This window comes from Castanea sativa, chromosome 6 (assembly GCF_040712315.1).
Source record: "Castanea sativa cultivar Marrone di Chiusa Pesio chromosome 6, ASM4071231v1".
Classification (NCBI taxonomy): domain Eukaryota; kingdom Viridiplantae; phylum Streptophyta; class Magnoliopsida; order Fagales; family Fagaceae; genus Castanea; species Castanea sativa.
In genome coordinates, this window is record NC_134018.1 from 33,445,050 (window position 1) to 33,459,076 (window position 14,027).

At 32.4% G+C, this 14,027-nt stretch overlaps 1 long non-coding RNA gene across 4 annotated transcripts; it reads left to right on the top strand.

Moving 5' to 3' along the window:
* Positions 1–854: 854 nt before the first annotated feature.
* On the top strand, positions 855–13,412 carry LOC142641699 (uncharacterized). Of its 4 annotated transcripts, XR_012845443.1 has the most exons (6): positions 855–1,165; positions 4,339–4,425; positions 4,527–4,605; positions 5,340–5,452; positions 10,358–10,535; positions 12,962–13,412. It is a non-coding gene; the product is annotated as an uncharacterized LOC142641699 (long non-coding RNA). The 4 variants fall into 4 exon arrangements; XR_012845442.1 differs by lacking the exon at positions 10,358–10,535; XR_012845441.1 differs by lacking the exons at positions 10,358–10,535; positions 12,962–13,412 and adding an exon at positions 3,432–3,485 and having other exon boundaries at positions 5,340–5,795.
* The last annotated feature ends 615 nt before the right edge of the window (positions 13,413–14,027 follow it).

A 14,027-nucleotide genomic window follows, 5' to 3' on the forward strand; every position in this document is an offset into this window, starting at 1 on the left:
TGTAAAATGAAAAATAATAATCTAATTATTTTTTCTATAAAATTTTTATTAGATTTTTTAATATATATATATATATATATTGTTCTTATCCTCTTCTCCTATAATTTCTAAGTTGATAAAAGTTTTAATTTGAATACAATCCAAAAATTCTTCATCTAATCTTTTTATTATTAATTTATCTATAATTTCTAAGTGATTTATTTAATTAGCAATAGGAGATTTATGAGTTCTAGCATTCTAGGGGATTAGAATTTTGGTTTCACACTAATAGTTCATATCAGCGTTAATTTAATATGCGTATACAACTACTAATATCAACCTTTAATTTTATTTTTTATTTTTTAAAACACCCTATGGATAGACACAAAATTATAATCGTTCTTATCGATTTTTTTTTTCTATACATCTTTATCAATTTTTTAGATAAATATAAAAACTTAGTTGTCATTATATATTATTTAAGTTGCATATGCACGGACATAAAACTTGTATTATGAATGTGTTTGGATAGAGATTATTGTGGCTGCATTTTCTAAACTTGCGTTTTCTCTTTTTTTTTTTTTTTTTTTTTTTTCGTTTTTGCTGCTGGGGACAAAGTGCACAGTGCACACACTGTTTATGTACTTTTGTTTTAGCAATTTTTTTTTATTAAAAATGGGTCTTGTAATACTATTCACACATTTAAAAATTATTTTATTTTCAATTTTCAGCAATAAATCATATCTAAACGGACCATACGTATGACCGGAATTTTGTTGACCTTGTTGGAGCGTGCTACGTAAGCTTTATACCTGCTTCAATTTTTCACGTCACTTAATTTATAAAAAAAATAATAATGCTTTTATTTCGGTAGTTGTTTCCTCGCTTGCCCGATACTTTTTTTTCCTCACTCTCATTACCTCGATCGAAGCCGAGAGTCATCCCCATCTCCATCTGTCACTCTTTGTCCCAAATTTTTCTCAGTGCAAATTGCCATACAATCTCTTCAGCTATTAAAAGCTAAACTATATAAAGAATTTTCTTTCTTGGGTCAATCTGAAGACCCACTTGATATTAACTATATAAAAGAGTTTTCTTTCTTGGGTCAATCTGAAGACCCACTTGATATCAAAAAGTGTTACGTCGATCTGAATAGTCTGCAAGCGAGAGAAGAATCAGCCATTAGGTGGGTCATTGTTAAAGATGTTTTTTTTTTTGCCCCCTAAATTTTACTTTGATGTATCGATATGTTTCTAATTTGTAGATTCCATCATTCTAAATATTTTTTGGTGCCGAAAATTATGCTTCCCTTTATTACAGTACCTAACCAAGGTCTACTTCTTGGTTATATTGCTAGATGTTCGATAAAAAGCCTCTATGAGCAACCGGTGTTGTTTGGCATTTTGTACCTATGTTAGTTTACAAGCCTATATAGGTGTTGGGATAATTGTGTAGATGAACTGTCATAAACTATATGACAATGTAGGTTTCATCCATTGATTTTTTTTTTTTTTCAATATTTTCAGTTCTTTTTATTATATAGACATATATATATATATATATATATATATATATATATATATATATATATATATATTTTAATAGATCAATTCTTTCCCCTTTTTTTTCTCTTAATTACTGCGACTGTTATTTATATCAGGAGTAGTAATAAGCATGAATTTTATGGGAAGCTATATAGTGAAATCATCCAATTGTTTGAAATATAGAGTATTTTGGTCTTCTTTCTGCACTTTGCCACTTCTTTTAATCATAAATCAAACATTAACTTTTTTAATCCTGTCTTGTACTTTTTCTTTTCTATAATTTGTTTTCAAATTTAAGTGATTGGTTGAGTAACTATACTCGATAATTAGTTGATTGTCGTACATGTGTTGAAGATGAAATTTTGGGTTGAGAACAAGTTGTAGGACCAGGTTTTATATCTAATTATATTAATTTAAAATAGGTGGAATTATATTAAAGGCTGAGGTTTCTGCAAATGCAATCTGAAATTTGTTGCAGAAGTTTTGGGTTTAGGGAAATCAGATCTGTTTTTGGGAATTCATATTAGGTTCTGTGATATTAAATATGCATAGAATTGGGTATGGTGAGGGAAAAGTGGTAGGGATTGGGTATGGAGTGGTGTTTATGGGTTTCTTGGGTTGGAAGATGAAGAGCCAGGTTATGCAAATCGAAAGTTTAGACCTTTCTATAATGGAAAGGGGAAAGAATTATGTTATTTTACAGCTACTCATACTCATTACCGTAATTCTTCAAGGCCTATAGGAGAGTCCTATTCTTCATCAGATTGATAAGAAATTCCATACTGAAGAGGATAAAGACTTAGTATATAGTTAGCCTTTTCATTATAGTCATAGGAGTATAAGAACTAATATTTGAGAGCTAAATATCCAAGCTTTAGAGCTAATGTGGGCTTTGATCTTCAATATGTGTTGATTTGCATTTACATATCTGTTGGACTTAAATGAGGCACTTGAGGAATGCAATGAAGGTGTTCATCTTTTAGCATAATAGGACAATATAACCTTGGTGTAGAGAAATTGAAGGACATTTACGCTTTGCCTTTTGAAATAGTTTATCTACAGAAACCGCAAAAAAAAAAAAAAAAAAAAAAACAAAGAAATCAACTTGAGGGTGGGTGCAGCAATCTAAAAGGAATAGATAACCTTGATAGCAAGCAAAGTTTATAAGGCCAATCTTTTGCAAGCCCTGTGCAAAATGTATATGAAAAAGGCCATAACTGCATGTACTCCTTAAACTTATGCTTTATATCTAATTTTTACTTTTCAGCTTGCATTAATTTTGTAAATTAAAGGGTTTAGGGGTTTATCTAATTAAAATTTTGTTGAATTATCTTTGACTTTGAAGATTATGCATATTGTAACTATTTAGTCAAAAACCTCTCTAACCTACGAGATTATAATAAGATTTGCTTCAATTTGGCACTTTGTTTTATGGGAGAGAGAGAGAGAGAGAGAGAGAGAGAGAGTCGCCAACTGTGTCAAGCTGTAAGACAGTCCAGGCCCAGATTCTGATCAAGAAAAAAGAGAACCGTCTCCCAGTTCCTCTCAAAAAATCTTTGTTTCCAATTACGCTAAAATGACCTTTTTGATTTTTCCAGAAAAAGAAGCAGAAGAAGAAGGAATATGAAGCCAACTAAAAAGAGTTCCCTCTAAATTTTTGATTAACAATGACTCTGAGGGGTTACTATTCTTTCCCTGACTTTTTTTTCCCCACAAATTTAAAGTTAAATTAGTTCCGTTATATGTTTTCAACTTTTACAATTGCAGTTGGATTTTGGTTTCGGCAATTAGGGTTAAAGAAATCAAAATTGTGATATGTGACTATTTTAAAAAAAAAATTATTTTGGTAATGGGTTTGTTTGAATTCTTCTCTTTTGGATTTAAATCATTCAATTTCTTTTTCTGTAGAAATGAAGTGGAATATTTCTATAATCTAGACTCTCTAATCTAATCAAAGCAAAGGTACTAATTTCTTTTCCAAATATTATTTTCCATTATGGTTTGCTGTCAATTTAGGAATTTGGATTCATAACTCTTTTCCTCTCTATTTCTTAAAATCAGGAAAAACCCCTCACAATATGAAAATCCTACCTGAGTTTTAATGGTCTCTTACCTGTTCTGTTTTTTTGTAAGGGCGAGTAAAATTGTGGGATTTTGAAATCTGATAGCATAACTTTCTTTATACTAAGTTTATTACTTTGTAGATTTTAGTTGTTATTTTTTTTTTAAAAAAGACTTCTTGATTTTGTTGTTTTTTGTGTTTGGTTTTAATGGATTTAAATTGTGAAATCTGAAAGTATAATGTTCTTTGTACAAAGTTGATTACTTTGTAGGTTGTGGCAAAGAATAATTTTTTAAGAGATTCCTAAGCTTTGGTTTCAGTGTTTACAATTTTTTTTTTTTTTTTTTTGCCTGTAGTATTACATGCTTGAAAGTTAACTAGGAATCTGTTTGGTACTGAGAAAAAAATTTAAACAATAGTAAAAGGAATTGCGGCCAGTTCTAAAGTTGTGTTTTTTGTTTGTTTCAAATTTTAATTACATTTGATAGTTTACTTTGCTAATTGTGGATTACTTCTGATATTTAAATACCATGAAATTTCAGACTTTCAGTAAGTTGGGGAGTAAGTAGAGAATCTGTCATGTAGTACTCATGTGAGAAAATTCAGTAATTTAAGGTTTTATATGGTACTTAACTCAATTGAGATTTTTTTCTTTTTAATTTGTGAATGATAGAAGTATATGATTTACCTAAATTATAGTGTAATATATCAAGTTACTTCTATTAGTTTTCTTAATCCTCTTATACTTTTAAGGTCTATTTTGGAAGAAAATGATGGGTGGCACCGTAGCAAAAGCTTATAAATAGAGGGGTTCACAAACTGAAGAAGCCACAATATTGGGTAATCTTTAGTAAACTTTGGTACTTGGTCTCACTGCAGTTTGACAATGTACTACAATTTGATGGTGTGCATGATATCCTGTTTTTGTTTTATACTTCCAGTTGTGTTATATTGATCCTGAAGTTTCTAGTGGGGAGGAGATGGAACTACTGTAGAGAACAGATTGCACACGATTATAAAGTAATTTATTCTTCTTTAGTGCTTCTTTTAGGTACTATTTATCTATTTCATTATGTTATTTACCTCATTTAATGCCTTTTTTGTTGTAACATACGATAAACAATATTCCAGAGTTATTATATGAAGACCAAAGGAAAATTACAGTTGTATGGTTGTTTGTAATTTTGTTTAGCAAGTCAATGTAGTTAAGTTTTGTGATAGGTGATCTGCAAGATTAGAAACTCACAATCCTATTAGGTAATTCACAACTTAAATCACAAAAGATATCCATCCATGACTAGAGAATTTTCACCAAAAGCACAATTGCAATTTGATCATGCACGCCAACTTAGTCTCATTGAGTATTTCATTTAGAACTTTCAGTTTATAATTATATAAGCATTACAAAAGAATTTATACACATGCACACTTTTAGAGAGAGATCATCATTGTTAAAAATATCAGAACACTTATCTCTGTATTCCCTCATTTTGCTTTACTTTTTGTTTTATTTTTTCAGGTCTGAGAAAATAGTGTTATAACTTAAAAGTTAATATATTGGAAACAAAATTTAGAGTTGTGTGTTTATGAGGGAAAATGCTATATTGTAGAAGACTTAAATTTATAGCTCTCTTTTTCCCTCCCTTTTGCTAATTACCCATGATGTGTCACTAAATCACTTTGCATGGACTATTATGTTCTAGGCGTTTGTTACTCTTATATTAAAAGCTTTAATGTTGCCTATTGATTCTCAGGACGAAACTTCAAATGGAAGTTTAAGACCTAGGGTAAATGCGTTTGTGAACATGTGCATAGAGAGAAGCCTGTAACTGCCAGATAAGAACAATGGCTGAAGAGTTACAATAAGGTAACGGTCAATAATGTAACTTTTCCATAAAATTTGAAACTCTTCCACCTTTCTTCTGATTTGGCAGCTACAGGCTCCCCTAGCTTATGATTACTTATGTGCAAAAAGGTTTTGAAGTGCTGTGGAAGAAATATTTTCTTCGGTTATTGCTTTTTTGCTGTAGAAACATCTATGATATTACTATCCTTCTAATGACCATAATTCAACTATAATATAGCTTTTGATATGGTTCTTCTAGGGTAAATATGAAGGAAAATGTTTGATGATTCAAACAAATTTCTTATCATAAATTGTGTAATTTATAAATTTGTATTTACCTAAGTTAGACCATATTTCTTTCTGCTGTCTTATGCTTTTTTTTTTTTGGTTTCAAAAATAATAAATATGTGTGCAAGGTATACCCTTGGCTATGTGAATATTAAAGCAAAAATGTTGTTTATACTTTGCTGGTTGAACTTAGACATTGATGCTCAAGATATGTGTATGCATGAGTAGATTAACAATATCAGCCAAGTCATAAATAGTTGTTCCTTCAATTAAGGCTGTTCAGCCATGTAGGAAAAACACCCATTTTAAAAACAGACATGCGTTAAGCAAAAACCCCATAAATGCCACACCCCATAATAGTTCCCAAAGATGAAATGATGTATTCATTCGGTAAAAAACAAAGCGACAAAAGAAAAGATCTTCCTCACAATTTTCACTCTCACATCTTCAGTTCTTGCACTTTTTGTTATGTTTCATTTCTTCTCTGCATATACCTAGGGTCAGCATAGCGTTATTATTTTCTTTCTTCAAATACTGTTTTTGCAATCCAAAGTTTCTGCCGTTGATTTTCCTATTTGAATTAGCATCTCCATTTTGACTTATTTCTATACTATAGAATTTTGTATTACTTCATTGGCTAGGGTTCTTCTTTGATTGCATTTTGTTAATTGCTTGAGTTTTGCTCTTTCTTTGGAATTTTTCCCCAGATTTACAATAATCCGGCTTTTGGTTTGGTGCTTTTAGGGGTTTAGCGCTTGAATAGTTGTAGAAAAAGTCATATTCACTTGATGGTTGATTTTTTAATGTTGCTTTGAGCATCCGTATCTGAAGGGAAAGTCTATATAACCCTTCAATTCATTTGTTAATGTTTGTGGTAAAAAGTTATGTTTTCTATTGTATGGTTTGTTGACTATATTTGTCAATGCTGGGTTGATCATCTATATTGGAAATTGAAAGTCTCTAGGAATTTGTCTTTTTTTGCAATGAAATTATGTTATTTATTATTTTTCACTGTTTTATCTTATTTTCTGTAATTTAAAAACCCTTCTTTGCCTGTCCTTTTGTTGAGGAACAAATTTACACAGTTATTTACCAGATATGACAGTTGGGAATTTTGCAAGAAGAGCCACTGATTTTTTTTTCAGTTTATCTCATCTTTTGGGTTAGATTTTTTTGAAGGATGCCTTTGGGGGGTTTCAATTAGTTTTGTTTTGGATATTTTAGTTAGAATTTTTTTATTTATATTTAATTTGGATTCAATTAAAATTTTATTCTGGATTAAATTGACATATAAAATTGTTATGTTCCGTTTAATTTTTTCCCCCTTTTTTCCAGGAATAGCCAAATAGATGGTTAAAGTTCTCGATTTATTTTATGTTCGCTCTGCTTTGCGATCAGTTTGGCTTATTTGTTTTTGTGCAATTTTACTATTCAGTCTAGCTCAATGATTACATTGTGTTGGTTTTGAGTTTCTATTAGTGATGATTATGTAATCATTAATTTCAGCTTCAAACCAGATTTTTATATTTGGTTTGTGGTCTCTATAGCATTTATTTTTTTGGTTTTTGTTGGTTTTGGTCATTAGATTTCATGGAAGAACAAATCCAGTACTCTATTGTTTACTAATTTGTTAATTATATTTATCATTTGATGACTTTATAATTTACTTTTGTTTGTACTGGGATTAGAAACAAATAAATACGAAAGTTAATTAAAAGCACTAGCATATGCATAACTTGCATTCAATTATTTATTTTTCCATGTTATATGCTTATCAGGGATTGGTTTTTTGCTTTGCTATCTCATTGGCTTTTCTTTATTGTTGCTCATGCCCTTTTTTGTTGCATAATTATTTTGCATATTTTAGTTTTTTCTTTTTTCAAGTATTTGGATTCAATTGACCTGCAAAATTGTTATATTTCTGGAATCTTTTCTCACTTTTTTTTAGGAGCTAAATAGATTGGTAGAGTTCTCTTTTTCTTTTTTCTTTTTTTCTCAAGTAAATTGCAAATTACACTCCTGAAGTTTAGGGTTGATTGGATTTTACACCTCAAAGTTTTAGCTTCTATCTCCTTAATTTCTAAAAAAATTGATGCAGTGGAGGTGAGGGATTTTCGGCCTTTTAGTTTAATTTGGGTGGTGGGGGGGGGGGGGGGGGGGTTGTACAAAATTATTGCTAAAGTTTTAGCTAACAGGTTGAAAATGGTGCTTGGGGATATTGTTTATAAATCTCAAAATGCTTTTGTCAAAGAAAGACAAATTTTAGATTCTATTCTTATTGCAATGAATGCTTGGATAGTAGGTTGAAATCAGGAGTTCCTGGAGTGTTGTGTAAGCTGGATGTAGAGAAGGCGTATGATCATATGAATTGGGGCTTCCTCATTTATATGTTGGATCGTTGTGGTTTTCATGAAAAATGAAGAAGATGAGTTTTCTTCTGCATCTCTACTGTTAAATTCTGCATTTTCATTAATGGAACTCCGTGTGGTTTCTTTGAGAGCTCTAGAGATATAAGGCAAGGTGATTCATTATTCCCTTTATTGTTTGTCATTGTTATGAATGCTTTTAGTAAAATGTTGGATAAGGCAATGAGGGATAGGCTCATTTCTAGTATTAGGCTGGGTTCCACGGGTAACTCTTTGCAGGTAACCCATCTTTTCTTCACTGATGATACCTTGGTCTTATGTGATGCTGATCTTGGTCAAATTCTATTTCTCCGGCTGGTGTTGTTTTGGTTTGAAGTAGTTTCTGGGCCAAAAATGAATATGGGTAAGTCTGAATTGGTCCCTGTGGGTGTGGTTCAAAATATAGCAGATATGGTGGATTTGCTAGGTGTAGGCAAGGCTCCTTCCCGATGAAATATTTAGGTCCTCCGTTGGGTGCTAATGTTAGAGATAGTTCTATTTGGAATCCAATTATTGAGAAGATGGAGAGGAGATTAGCAGGATGAAAACGATTGTATCTCTCAAAATGAGGTAAAGTTACTCTCATTAAGAGCACTTTGTCCGATCTTCCAACTTATATTTTCTCTTTTTTCTATCTTGGTGGAGGTTGCAAACCGTATTTAAGCAACTTCAACAAAATTTTCTCTAGTTCGGTATGGGGTATGTTAAAAAAACTTAGTGAAATGGGCTATAGTTTGCGCTCTTCATTCTGGAGGTTTAGCTATTAGAAGTTTGAGAAGTTTTAATTAAGTTTTGTTTGGAAAATGGTTATGGAAATTTGGGAATGAGCGATAGGCGTTGTGGAGGAGAGTGATAGGGGCAAAGTATGGTTGTGAAGGGGGAGGGTGAAGGGGGAGGTTGGTTCTCTCTTCCCGTTACTGGCCCTCATGGAGTGAGTTTGTGGAAGTCTATTAGTCATGGTTGGCCATCTTTTGTTCGTCACAACCAATTTGAGGTTGGGGCTGGGTTTACTGTTAGATTTTGGCAGGACATTTGGTGTGGGATTAGATTTTGCCAGGACCTTTGGTGTGGGGATACTTCTTTGTGTGTGCACTATCTGAGACTTTTTTTTTATTTTTGTTTAAGTCAAAATAAGGAGGCCTATGTGGTTGATTTGATGAAGTTCCCAAATGGTGTTTTTTTCTGGGATCTAAATTTTAGAAGATATAGTGAAGAATGGGAATTGGAATTATTTTATAGTTTAATGTCTAGAATTTATGGAGCTTCTTTGAGAGGAGTTGGGGACAATAAGATGTGTTGGAAACCTGCTATGGGAAGAGGTTTTGCTGTTCGTTCTTATTACCAGGTTTTGACAAAAAGTTTCGATCAGTCTTTCCCTTGGAAGACTATTTACTTTTTTTGTTTAAGGTCCCTTGGAAGACTATTGACAAAAAGTCTAAGGTCCCTTCTAGAGTTACTTTTTTTGTTTGGACCACAGCTTTGGAGAATATTTTGACTATTGATAATCTTAGGAAATGGAAGATTTTGATTTTGGATTGGTGTTGTATGTGTAAAAGAACTGAGGAATCAGTAGACCACCTCCTTATTTATTGCCCTATTGTTTTTGATTTGTGGTCTATGGTGTTTACTTTGTTTGGCATTCACTGGTTTATGCAAAAAATAGTGGTGGAAATGTTGGCTTATTGGCAAGGAAAGTTTGGGAGACATCAAAATTCTGCTATTTGGATGGCTGTATCCCAGCATTTTGAGGATTTAGAAAGATCAATTTCGGATCTTAAACTCTTCTTCTTTGAGACACTTCTGGATTGGGTTACAGTGTACAGTTTTCGTTTTTTTTTTTTTTCTCCTTCAGGCCATGGTTTCATGGACTTTTGTATTTTATGCATTTGATTTATTTTTGTACTTGATGTATACTTCCTGTATGCTCAGGTGACACCCCTCTTTTTTTTAATATATTTTTATTACTTATCAAAAAAAAAAAAAATTTTGGTTCTGTTAGCAATTTACCCCTTACAGTTAGTTTTTGTTGTTAAGTGACACGTGCTGACTTTTTTTTTTTTTTTTTTGGGGTGGCCAAATAAGCCCCAAAACTACGTCATTTCAATGAAAAATAAAAACTTACTTGGCACTATCCAAATGGTACCGTTTTGACCAATCTAAAACACAAAAAATCCAATCCTAAAACTACACTGTTTCAGCCTAATTCTAAAAATCCAATCACTCGTATCATCAGCTCCTCCCAAATCTCTGATCAAGCCTCATTGTGAATTCATCACCCATCATCCCAGTGGTAGCCATGGCGACGGCCACAGCAACCCGAAGATTGTGTCCGTCGCAGCTTGCGTGAACCCGACTAACCTCCTTGGCTTCTGTGAACCTCAGCCATCAGCCCAGCAACAGCCACAGCAATGGTGAGGTTTGATTACTGTTTGATATGATATGGTTTAGGCTATTTTCATAGCAATTGATGATTTTTCATAATTCATATTTTCTTTTTTAAAATTAAGTTTTGATATTTGGTTATTCACTATTACAGACCCGTGTAAAAGCTTATGATGATGACTGTAAGTTCTAAACTAATTATGGTGTAGAAAAGCTGGCATTGCGTTGACTTGAGATTTGGTTGTGATGTGTTAAGCACTTCAATTGTTGTTGATTGGGTAGGCAAACCCATGATTTTTCTATTGCGTAGATGATTTTTAACATCTGATAGATTTCCATATTGGAATGAGATTGGTTTTTTTACTAATTTACTCACATATTTTAATTACATGTATTGAGTGCAAGTTCAATTTTTTGACTGATTTCTTGTGAATGATAGGCAATGTCTTATGCAAAATTAGCTGGGCTTGAACCAATATATGGACTTTGTAAGCGCATAACCAAATTTCATGCAACTAAAATGTATGAGTTGCATTTGTATTGAAAAATATTGGCTTGAATTTTTTTTTCGTGAGTTACACCTGTATACAATGGGTTTTGAATCTGGGACCTTACCCTCCAACCATTCCTATAGGAGGGAGAAATGCCATTTGAGCTATTACTCATTAGCAAGAAATGTTGTCTTGATCCATTTTGGCAATTATATTCAAATGGATAATGTTGAAAGTGTTAAAAGCTATGAAGCACGAGTGCGTTTTCAGATTTGGGTGCGGGTGCGGGTGCGGATGCGAGACTCAACAATTTTTAAAAAGATAGGGTGCGGTGGGATGTGGCGATTAAAAAATTATTAAAAATATTTTTATTTATATATTTTATATATTGCTAAGCATGCTTTTTTATATAATAGTAATAGAAATCTCATATAATAATAATAATAATAAGTACACAAATTTTTGACACTTATTATTGACAGATCTATTAAAGTAGATGAGAGAGTTTTTTGAGAGAGTTTCAAAAAATAGGTGTAGCTCCTCATAAAAAAAGAAAAAGAAGAAGAAGAAAGATGTGGCTCTCACGTGTTTGGCCACTGGTCAGAGAGGCACAACAAACAAAAAAAAATAAGAGCCTTTTAAGTTGGTCTTATAAAAAAAAAAAGAGATACAGAACTCTTTGAAAAAGAGAAAAAGAAAAAAGAAAAAAAAGAAACAAAACAGAAAAAGAAACAGAACAAAGGATGCGAAGAAGATGGAGAAGGAGAGATACGATTTCAATACATCGGCGACAGCGGTGTATCAATATCCAGTCCAGTCCACCGGTATTTTTGGTATAAGTTTTTTTTTTTTTTTTTTTCCCTCACCGGCCGATTTCCTTTTTCCGGTTGAAACACACCGATATTTAGCCGATACGATCCGATTCGGCCTGAATTTGCGCGAATCGGCGCGAGTCGGCGCAAATCCAAAAACGAAAAAAAAAAAAAAAAAAAAAAAAAAAAAAAAAAAAAAAAAAAAAAAAAAAAACTCAGACACGGCATCGACTCGCAGTTAGCCACATCGATGGCCGCACCCTACGTCGGGCCACGTTGGACTCCGGTGCGGCACCCTCTCAGCCGTGTCAGTGCTTCCTAGGTTAAAAGCATGATTAGAAAGATGATAATTTTTAAAGATGCAACCAAGAGAAAATGTTGGCATACTTGATGATGCATTGACAGTTTTGCATATTTGGCATACATTAATTATAAGAAAATTTTCATGATACATAACCATATCTTACCTGTGTGACTACTAGTGTTATATCTCATCTTATTTTGCAGTCATATATCTCATTTTTAATAACTGACTTCTTGAAAATAAATTTTTTTTTAAGTGACCATAATTTTTTTGGAGGGAGCAGATTTTATCTAATCCAGATTTTTCAAGATGCAGTCAAGTAAAAAAAATTTGGGATAGTTGATGATGCATTGATAGTTTTGCATAATCATCTTATATAGCTGTGTGACCCCTTGTGTTATATCTCATCTTATTTTACAGTCATTAGGGCTGTCCATGTGGCCCCAACCCATTCAACTCAGCCAACCCACCCGCGTTCGACCCGTCGTCACCTGATCCGATGACTCAGGCAGTCGAACGTGGGTTCCGAACTCTCTAACCCAACCCCAGCGGGTCGGTTGTCGGTTTTTCATTTCAAAACCCGTGAAACTCGACCCGAATTGAAAGCTTTAATAACTGTTCTCTGTTTTGGAGGGAGCAGGTTTTTTCTAATCCAGATTTAATAACTATTCTCTATTTTGGAGGGTCAACCTTAATTGCACTGTTTTGTACTAATCTTACCTTAGTTAGCATCTAAAATCTAGAAAGATGCAATCACTATTTTTTTTTTTACTTCAAAGTTGTGATTGTGGTTAACTGTATTGTTAATAAATGCTGTCTAAAGATGCACTGTTGTTTTGTTTGTACAGTGGATTGATGGAGAAATTTGTTCCAGAGTTAAGCAAATTAATCCTTGATTATTATGAAAGGCTAGCAAGTTGGAAGCTACAATTGTGCTGTTAGAGAAGGATAATAATGCACATCAGATGAAGATTGTTCTTTTAGAAGATTAAAAGACTTCTATGGACATACAATTGATGCATTTGAAGGAGAACATGATGAGATGAGACTGATTTTTTTGCCTTGCATTAAGTTGGTTTGTTGTTGCGGTAGTCATTTTAGTTTATTTAGTGAATGCAAAAGGCCAAGTAAAGAACTTGTATTTAGAATAGGTGAATTGTAGTTTAGTCATTGTAAAATATTGTAATGACAATTGGTTTGAGAGAGTATATAGTTTCTTATCTTGTTTAATGTAATGACAATTGTAATAGCCATTGGCTTTATTATGTTGTAATGGAAATTGAAATGCATTTCTTGCAATGGAAATTGGTACTTAATTTTTTTCTCTTATTAGAATATTGTTTATTATAATGAAAATTGGTTGGAGGTTATTAAATGTGACTTTTGCTCCTGTTTAAGTCAAGGTCAAAACTTATTCTGAAATCCCAGTTCACTTGCAGACTTAGAACTTAGAAGAAGTCTACCAAAACAACATTACCAAATTAACTCATCAACAAGAAAGTACCATGGTTTATATATATATATATATATATATATATATATATTATTATGTAGCTATCAATCGGCTAGAGAGAAGAAAAGAAGGTGGGGTAGGTCAAACATAATAAATTCTAGCTCAAACCATACCATACTTATGCATTGCATGTGCCAAACCCAAAAATGAAGAAAAAATCTTTCATTACATTACTATTTTTTTATGGTGATATTTGCAGCACATGCATGCATAAGTTTTATTTAGTTATCACTTAGCTGCTAATGCAGAAATATGACTGGAATAGTAACTGATGGACTGAAATATCTAGAAATATGATTGGAATGGTAAGGACTAAGGAGCTGCTATATATATATATTTTTGTTGCTCATGTCCAATATTGGCATCATATAAACTTATGAAAGCTTTACAAAACAGTGACT